The 10077-nt window shown below is 37.1% G+C and overlaps 1 long non-coding RNA gene across 3 annotated transcripts in view; it reads left to right on the forward strand.

The window, feature by feature from the left end:
* Positions 1 to 9388, forward strand: part of LOC109366119 — a 31720-nt gene extending 22332 nt beyond the window's left edge. Inside the window, exons 4-6 of one of the 3 annotated variants that reach the window (XR_004158926.1) lie at positions 4636 to 4770; positions 5837 to 5946; positions 7426 to 9388. This is a non-coding gene — a long non-coding RNA (uncharacterized LOC109366119). The remainder of the gene's footprint in view (positions 1 to 4635; positions 4771 to 5836; positions 5947 to 7425) is intronic. The other 2 variants (XR_002112218.2, XR_004158927.1) reach the window with 2 other exon arrangements.
* Positions 9389 to 10077: the final 689 nt, after the last annotated feature.

The raw sequence follows: 10077 nt of genomic DNA on the forward strand, positions 1-10077 counted from the left end.
TCTGTGAAAAAGGTGATGTTTTATATGAAATGCTCTTACAACATAGAGACTCCAGGAGAAAACATGACACTAAAAGTTCAATTTCTGTTGAATAATTTAAGTATTTGTCTAAGTCATGCACATGCAATATGTATACACAGTATATCATGCATATATTCTGATAGAGATAGATAGAGTGGTTTCTACTCTAAAATAATTTGTCTGACGTTTCTGATATGCCAGAATGTTAAAATTGTTGCTATTATCTGATGAGCAGGTAAAAGTAGTAAATCAACGCAATGCCCTTTTCCCAACTGTCAATCACATTTATTTTGCGCACAAGGTAGAAGAAACCTGTTTTCAGAATATGACAACAGATTTGGAATGGAGTTCAGCTGCTAGTCTTGCTTACTGACTGAAAAGGGTTTTCAGTCCACTTGGTGTGATAATAATAGTCAAAGTTAGGGAACCATTTTTCTCTCTCCCAAATATGTCCTAACACCAGCATGATTTTAACAAGACAGCTCTTCGGTTTTATTTCTTTCACTCATTCCTTAGGTTTGTTGCCAAGAGCAACACAAAGAATGCACCAGGGTGTCATAATAATCCTCCATTAAATCCCTAGTATTTAAATTTTAATGCTATAATTCAACAGCTGACAAAAGCCCATTGAGCTGGTCTAAGGAGAGGAAAAGAGCTGGTCCCATTTTCTCAGGGGGTGATGCTATAGCAACATGGAATGAATTTGGGGTCAGGGAACAAGCTGTCTCCAAGCTTTGTTTGCATTTCCTGGCTAGAAGTAGAATCTGGTATTATAAATTTTACTAAAATAAGTGGATATTTGGAGCTACATGTAGGTAGTTCACAGTAAAAACTTTTGCTTTGTTAAAAATAAAAATAAAAAAATGTGGAGACAACAGAAGCAGCGGCCAGTAAGACAACAAACTAACAGACTATTTTAGAAAGTGTCATTTAATCGTTATTTCAGAGTCCTTCTACCTCTTCTGGTTTCCATACCTTCCAGCACAAATCCTGCACCAGAATTCAGAATGATGCAACACACTAAATGCATTTTAACAGAATAACACAAAGATAGCAAAGTCAATAACTATGACACACAGACCTCTTACAATCAGCAAAGGCGCGGGGAAAGTCTGGTATGTCATTTGTTATGCTTAACTGTCCCCACACTGAAGGCTTTTGTGCTCTGCGGAATGTTGCTTGGTGGAGACAAATGAATACACCTGGAAGACAATTGTCCATTGTGTTCAGTCCTGATCAACTGCCCCGTTCCATTCTCAAAGCCCTCAGCCTTGGTTTTGGTGCGAGTTAAAGCTCAGGGTGTGAGTTCATAACAGTGTATTGGCAACTCCTGCTTGTTTTTCACTGTACTGCAAAGTATATTTAAGGAATAGTGTTGATGTATTAAAAAAAAAAAAAAAAAGCAACACAAATACATTGGACAGTAGTGAAAGAAGTAGAAAATATCAGAAATATGCAATTATCTGTCTGTAGATACAGGTTTTGTCATCGAAAAAAACTATAGATGCTTTATTGTTTTTGAGAGCGCTGAGCTTTTTTTCTTTATATTCCCCACTGAAATCCATTATTGGTGAAGCTAGCTTCACTGGCAGCACCATGGCTGGAGCCTGCTGCCAGGACATTTCATGGATGGTACTTCTCACTCAGTTTCTGAGGTCAGGCACTTGACAGCAAAGGGAACATGGGTGTTGAAAGCCTGATGTAAAGTGGGTGGAGTGTGTTTTATAGGTGAAATGATACAGCTGGGACAGATGAAGGAGGAATTGATGCAACAGTTGGGTGGAGAAGTGAGACAGATGGTTTGGGGGATCTGGAAAGTTATGTGTATAGGAAAGGGCAGGATGAGAAGGAGCTGGCACAGCAGCAGCCCCTCTTGCAGCTGCTACATCTCAAAGCACCACAGGTGTCAGCAATGGATTATCAAGACAGCGGGAGGATGGGTAAGCTCCTTGTACTACAGTGCCTGCAATGGGGTGGCATTTTCTACTGTTTTTTGTGGATCCACCTGACAAAGGTATCTCCCCTACTCTGTCAACTAAATCAGTACAATAAATAATTTTTTTAAGCCTGCATTTCTGATTTGTATAAGTCAAACTTGCATTACAGATGCCACACAGTAACAGGGACAGTGTATGTCCCTGTTACTAGGCTGTCCACATACTGCATTTTGGAAATTCATTCTGATCTGCATAGTATATGCACCTGTTTTCTGTTCACTATTACATCAATATTATTAAGTATCTTATTCACAGTCCTTTAAAAACAGAGCACCTTGTGCCTGCATTTTCTTTCCCATGTCTCTGAATTGCTTTCTAGTTCAGTTTTGCTGTAACTATGATGAACCAATTTTATGAAAATTCCATTCTTTCACCCTATAAAGAATGGGTTTTCAATAGAAAAGCTGTGAGCACTGGAGTCCCATTCCAAAAGAGTTCAGCTCACTTGACTTTGGGGTCTTTAGAGCAGGAATGATTCCTGCTAGAACTAAAAGGGAAGCAGTTCATGTGCAAACAGATTTCCATCATTATCCTGGGAAAAATCCCACTGGGAGAATAAAGAGTAGCCATAGGAGAAAATTTTTGCAGTAATGGCATGTCATTCCCTTGACCCTCTGCTGATGTGTTCACTTCTGTTATTGCTCAGACAAGAAATATGACATTTTATTGTCTGAGATTACCAGGCAAGCATTCCTGAATGGAGTGCAGTTTTCACTGGGTAATAATCTTCAGGACTATCTAAGAGAAATAAAGAAACTTCACTGCCATAACTTTAAAGCCTGCTGAATTATAAATTGTGAAGGTCCTTTGTTAACAATTTTTTATGTCTTCTGTGCAACTGAACTGATTTACATATAGAGCTTATTGGATTTATATATTAGTCACGCTCATTCTTGTTATTTCAAGCAACAACAAATAGAGGGAAAATCTTGAATGGTTTACCACGGCTTTTCTGGAATGGTGGATTTGATGCATAAAAAAATAGTGATTGAAATGTGATTGGAGTGATGACCTCCTCCAGCAGCAAAGTTCACACATATGCAGAAAGGCAGTGTCTGGGATTTGCTCTGAGGCAATACTTAATTGAATGGCATTTCACTATTTAAGTGCAGATGCTGGTTTGCTAGTCTTGGTCCATGTCAAGGTTCTTGGAGGAGTGGCATGCTCTAAATGCGCTGAAAATCCAGCCTGTGAAAAATGCTGCTGAAAGAATTTCTCATTTTATAACAGTGCTGTTGGGAATAGGACTTAGAATCAGCAAAAAAAAAAGAGGCAAACTAGATATATGTGCTGGAGAGTCAAATGTGAAACAGAATGGACCAAGATGGATTGACACTGAAAACAATGCTCACGGTTTTAATGATACCGGGTAAGCCTATGCTTGTTTTGCAATCTGGTTTTTATGGCCATACATATATCAGCCTCAATCCAAAGACATCTATATTCTGAAGTACAGTATTAGACAGGTGGTGTGCTATAGGTGCAGAGCTGAGCTCTGGAACTGCAGGGACTGTGTTTCAATTACTTCCACTTCCACTATGTGTAGGACAAAAATATCCTTTCATACCAAAGATACATCTACATTCCACTGTCTGTGGAAGTCCCTTTCCCATTCCCCCTTAGACTGGTATAAATCCAGTTAGCGCTGTTTAAGGATCCTCTTAACTGGGTTTGATTTTACTACTTTTTGAAAGGTACCAAGTGATGCTTAAGACAGCAGATTTGGCTAGGAAAAGAAAATGTCCATAGGAGTAAAAAAAAATTATGTGGCTTTGCCTTGAAAAATTTATTAAGTGACAGTGAAAATGTAAAAGAGAAATCAATTTAAAAAAAAGCAAAAAACAAACAAAAAACAACGAAAAAAAACCAATACCAAACCAACCCCAGAACTAATAGAAATATTAATAATTTCAGAGTGACAGAGTGATACTGGTAAATCAGTCTTACAGATCATTGTTTGTTGGGCAGGTAGGAAAGTACTACTAATGATGCATTATAATGGAGGAAACAAAAGACAGTTCCTTGCCCAATGCCCTGTTATACAGAAGGCAGGTATCACGTATCAGTGACTGCTGATTTCTGCAGATGACAATGATAGTGTTAAAAAATCTGGAACTGTTTTACTGAAAGCCAAGAGAAAAAAAAATCTTTATTCACTAAGCATTTTCTTCAGCACTTACATAGCGTTCCAGAATAAAACGATAGTTTACTGAAGCATTTCCATAATGCTTGCCATGGATCAAAGATACTCACCAGGTCTTTGGCTGCACCTGTGTTGTGTTTGCTCTGAGTCTAACTCCTCCCTCTTCCTGTCAAAGTAACAGTTCTCTCTTCTGAAAGACTATCTGATTAAGTAAGTCTTAGGGAAGACAATGGATGGTACACATAGGAAGAATGTAAGGCACAGAATGAAGTCAGGGTTAGAGTTCACAGTCAAGGGTAACTGCAATTCATCTAAACACCTTCCTCCACATTTTATGTACAGTATTCTTCATGGTCCTCTTAGATATGCTTTTCAGAGAGGAATCTTCTTGATAATAAATGCTACCTGCAAACAAGTCTGCAATCACAGGTATTTCCTTGTTTTTCCTACTCTTTATTTCTTTCTTTCCAAAAGCAAGCCAACTTACTTCTTTGGATGGACAAGTGTGAAAATTTTCTTGGGAGGCAAAAAGGGATCTTCTTCAAACTGAAGGTGCTACTGAAGCGTAGTGGATGTTCTTATGAAAGACTGTTCTCCTAAGAAATCCAGGTGAGAATAACTCTGTGCCCTGACACTCCCCAGATTCCCATGTAGAAATCTGACATAGTCTAAGACATGAGTGCCAGAAAGTATCAGTAACACCTTTCTGAATTAGTCAAAGCAAGGAAGCTGGTGAAAATAGAAGCAGACCGTTTAGCTGGTAGCATATATTCAATAACCCTGTGATGTTACCTTGCTCTGGAACTATGATCTGCTCTTCAGCAGGTCAACCAACTGAGGAAAGTCCAGAGTGAGAGTAATTTGCAGTCTTTTAAAAATGTCAGATGTGAAAATGTTGGAAATTTTTAATTGTTTAGCTTGCAGAACAGAAGATTGAGAGTGTACATGATAAAATCTTGGAAAAAAATCTAGGAAAAAAAAATCTAGGAAGGGGATATTCAGTTCTCATTGCTAGGCTGAAAAAAAAATCTTTGACTTCAAATGCAGTAAGGGAGTCCATACTGGAGATACATTTAATATTCTTACAATAAAGGAAATTAGAAACTTAGATAGATTATCTGGGAAGTTTAGGAAATCTTCATTAGTGGAGATCATAGAGAACGTAATACTCTGACATTTGCTAGGTGGGACAAAGACTGTGTCCTTCTCTTGAAGCCAAAGGTCGGACCAGGTGACTTCTCTTACTACGTTTTATCTTTCAGCCTCAGCACTGAATGCATGTGTGTATGGTCTATATGGTTTAATAGCAGGCATGTAGCTCAGAATACCTCCTGCCTTTGTTCAGGCAGCAGAGCCTTTCTCGAATCATTTTCCCACTGGAACTACTCTTCATTCTTAACTCAGTTCCTCTTGTTTCAGGCTTGAAAGAACATTACTGTACTTTCAGCATCTTAGAAAATAAATTCCTGTATTTTGGGAATGAATCTGGGATCTCGTTGTAGTCTGTAGATATGAAATGCAAAAGCTTGAACCACTTTTTTAGCCATCAGAGACCATTTTTTTTAGGGGAAATATGTACATAATTTTCCCAGTAAGAGATGGTAAAGGATGGTAAAGGAATAGGAATTGAATATCTCAAAGAGGACAAGAGACTTATGGCACCTTTTTTTTTCAGTTTGTTTGGAATTTGTTGATGGAAACTGTGGCCAGCTAAACAGCAATCTCCTGATGTTACTTTTCTGTCAAAATAAACAAAAGTTATTTCCCATGATGAAATCAACAGATGTAAGTTGTACACTGGAAATTGAACCTTGGGGTCAGAGAAGCACTTGTTGAGAATAAACAGTACAAAAAGAAATCAAGAACAATTTAAACTATATTTCTGGTTCAAGAAAATCTGGGATATTTTTACCCTTTTCTAAGACTCAACACATTTGTTAGTTGACAGTAAGATTCTGCAAAAGATAAATGAATATTTTACAGTATGAAAGTTGTGCAATATTTTGTTTTGTGTCTGGATGAGCACATGCAGCTATGTTAATGAAAGCCAATTTAGTTTCCTGTCTGTGTGCTGAGAAGGGCAGGCATGGACTCAGGTCATCACCGCTAATAATGATTACTTCAGTGTGGGTACACAAAGTATGTTTCCATCTGGGAAATCCTGGACTGGAATCTATATGTGAATGCAGTGTGCAGATGGCTAACACGTGATCAGAATCATGTTTGGGTACATCAGACTAGATGCAAAAACTGACTCCTGATAGTTTGTGCAGTGAGCCCAGGGTATCTGTAGAATCAATGCTCTGGCTACCTGGTCCAGCTCCTTTGGACACATAGCAGTGTATCAAGAGCAAGCACTGTTGCATGCTCTTACAGCAGCATGCTCTAATGACCTTCTGGACAAATGGACACATACCATTTTCCCAATCAAATTAAGCTTGGGGCTGGGCTAAAAGAGGGGACATGCCAAAGAAAGCATCATGATTAGTTGCTATAGACAAATGAAAAAAAAGTCGAATTTCTGTTTAGCTTTATGAGTTTCAACCTACATGGGTAACTGTCATGTGATTGGGGTTGAAAGAAGTTGCACTGTTCACATCGTTGCACAAACATCTACACAAGCCATGTATTCCTTGGTTTTCTTCTGAGCATCATTCTGGAGACATATTAGCTGTTCATGAAAGAGAATTGGTCAGAACAAACATTCCCACCTCAAGGGGTGAGCATGTCTTTATAAACTATCCATCTTAAACTAGCAAGGAATAATATAGCTGAAAATGTCAATGTAACTTCTTAGTTTCTAACAGTACTCCTCATTCTCCTGACCTTGTCTAAGTTAATAAAAGAACTGAGACTCATCTCCACTTGTAGAAGTACTGCAAGAAATTGTAAGCATCCTACTTGAGCTTAGTTGTAAAAGTAAGTTTTGTTTCTTAACATTAAGAAAGTTATTGTGACAGCATGAACAAGCAAATGAACCTGCCAGAAATCTAAGTCTGCTCCTGTGATGTTGTCATGCTTAAGGCCAAGTGATATATTTTCCTTTGGTTTGGTCAGTCCAAATATCAGATTTTAGGAAGTCTTCAGATTGTAATTTTTCAGTTACTGTCCAAGCTTTCAATGTTTACTCTTATTATAGAGATGATTGGACCAAGCAGATTCTGAAATAAAATTATGTAGGGAAGAATCATGCCAAGTCAGAATCCAAAGTTTAAGGTTTCATGTTTATGTTGTTGTTTTTTTTAATAAATTATTTTCACACAGAAGAAAAGATGAGCCATACACAAGAGCTGTGCTCTGCAGCTGGATTTGCTTCCAAGTCTGAATCTGAAGGTGGGATATGAACTCTGGATATTTTTAGCCACAAAATATGTGAACCGCAAAAGTATGTAAACTACACACATATATTTGCCTGTTCCTTTCAAAGGAATTCTCTTCATTGCATTAAAAAAAATATTGCCCACAGAAAGTTGGCAGAGCAGTAGCCCAAGTCCCAGCAGATGCTTATGGAATGTTCCTGACTGCTTCGCATGCTAAAATGTTCAGCTTTATAAATAGTGTTAAGGTATTAAACTCTAGTTTTACAAATAAAAATAATAATAATAAAACCTGAATATATTCCCTAAAAGCACATGTAGTATGGATGATATACAATATGCTAATAAACCAGCCCTTCCCTAAATGCTATTGTGCTGCTTTGAAAATGCAACAATTTGACAGCATCTGTGTATGGAAGGTACTTTCTAGCACTGAATAAATTGTGAACCCTATGCCTATCCATTTTGAAACTACTCGTAACCAAATGTTCACCAGACTGGGCCCAACTGGGTCAAACAGAACTATTTGCTAATTAAAGTAATACTTAAGGGCAGTGCGGTTGAAGCAGTTCAGTGTTTATTCATCATCAATTTCATATCTGAGTGTGGGTCTAGTTTCAGATAAGCAATTAGATGAACACTAGGCTTCTAGCTAGTGTATAAACACACATTGTATTTTAGCTAAGTTTCTGTGCCTTGTTTTTCCTATTAGCTAATTTTAATTACTACTTTCCTGACACCTAATTTAAGCTCTCAAGGTGTACAGTTCTCCTAGACATGAAGACTAAAGAAGAATTTTAGTCTGTCTAACACAAAAGATCAACTTTAAGTAGGTAATCAAATGAAATTTTAGAATACACTTAATCATGTCATTACATATCTTTCTGAAAAGACAATCCCTATTTTATTAAAAATTACATATACAACTAAGACAATTTTTCATTCTTTTAACATATTTCATCTGGAAATCTAAAAATGTGTCCTAAGAGTGTGAACTAAGCTAATAAATATTCCTCTGATATGAGTAACTGTTAACTCAATGAATAATTCTTGGCAGAGACTACATTACTTTCACCATCTCTTTCAGTAGTGACTGAATCTGTATTTTCTCAAATTAGTTATTTGAAGCTATTCTACCTTTGATTTAAATTGGGTTAACCTTTATCACCTCACTCAGTAGTCTAGATTCTAATTAAATACAGCTGCTTCCTGAATTAAATGATTTGCTGGTATCATGTGATATTTCTGTACCTCAGTGAAATGAAGGTCTGTCATTAGCAATTGTCAGCCGTGAATGTTCATCCTCTTTCAAAGGCTTTTTTTTTTTTTTTTGCTCATCTCTCCTTCCCCTTTATTCACCATTTGTATGTCACCATTTGTACAGATTTACCTATTAACTTTCAGTTAACAAATCTGCTTCAGAAAATGTCTTTTTCCTTCTTCATCTTCTTTCAGTCTGGCATTCTGTGTTTTTTTCTTCTTTTTTTTCAGACATTGCATCCTGAATGGCTGAAGGTCAACTCAAGTGTAGTCTAACCAAAACCAGTCCTTTTCATCTTACCTCCAAAACCCTTTCCACTCCCATTTTCTATGGTTGCCAAGAATGCCATTCTACTTGTTATCCAAAAGGACAATTTTTGATTCTTCTTTGCCTTCTTTCCTCCAACTCTAAGTGAACAAACACACAGAAATTTTGTCCATCTTTGCACAGGACCCAAATAGCTTTTCTTGAAATTCAGAAGTTTATATAGCTCTGTCCTGACTAAATTTTGAAGGCACTTCCTTTAATCTTGTGCTTGCCACTGTAATAATGATACCAATAAAAGTGGAATCAATAAAGAGAAATTCCAAACCTATCTTCATAATTTCTTCTATTGTTATCATAATCTTTCACGTATTAAGTATTTGTAAATTAAAAAAAATTGTTAAATATTCAGGTCATGTACATTGTCCTTTTTGTTCAGAAAATTTCTGGGAATAGGCACGTGTGAATACAGACACTGTATGAAACCTTTTGGCAGCTAGGTTTCAGTGGTTAATGTCTTTCTTTGGAGCAAGTTGCATGCCAAGGGAATCTGTCCTTGATGTGGAAACAATTTTGTTGACTTCATAATGCTTCTTTGTTTTGGAGAGAAAAAAAACCCTTTGAACTGGCTTTAAAAAACGTGTTGCAAAGATTCGTGAAAGAAATAGTGATTTTAATGTTGTATTGAGCAGGTCAAAAGGTGAAACTGCAACAGTTTCAGGCTCTGATTGATAGGCTATCTGCCTGTACAATTCCCCTGGGCTTTTCAGCTGAGAAAGTGTTGTGTGATCAAAACTGCTCTTGCTGGCACAAGTAACAACAAGGGGTGTCAGGGAGTGGATGCTAGCTCACTGCACTTTTATTTGTAATGATTTATTGTTGTAAATTCTTCTAAATTCCCACTTCCTGAGAGAAAAAAACCACAGCTTAATTTGGACCTAATCCTTACTGAAACTAAATGCAAGGTAAGTTTCACAATACTTTTCAAGTTTACCTTTTCTATCTGAGGATATGAACGCAATCAATAGGATATCGCTGCCTCTCTGACTGAATGTATGTGTTGATCATTATTAA

The sequence above is a fragment of the Meleagris gallopavo genome, chromosome 2 (genome assembly GCF_000146605.3).
Source record: "Meleagris gallopavo isolate NT-WF06-2002-E0010 breed Aviagen turkey brand Nicholas breeding stock chromosome 2, Turkey_5.1, whole genome shotgun sequence".
Classification (NCBI taxonomy): domain Eukaryota; kingdom Metazoa; phylum Chordata; class Aves; order Galliformes; family Phasianidae; genus Meleagris; species Meleagris gallopavo.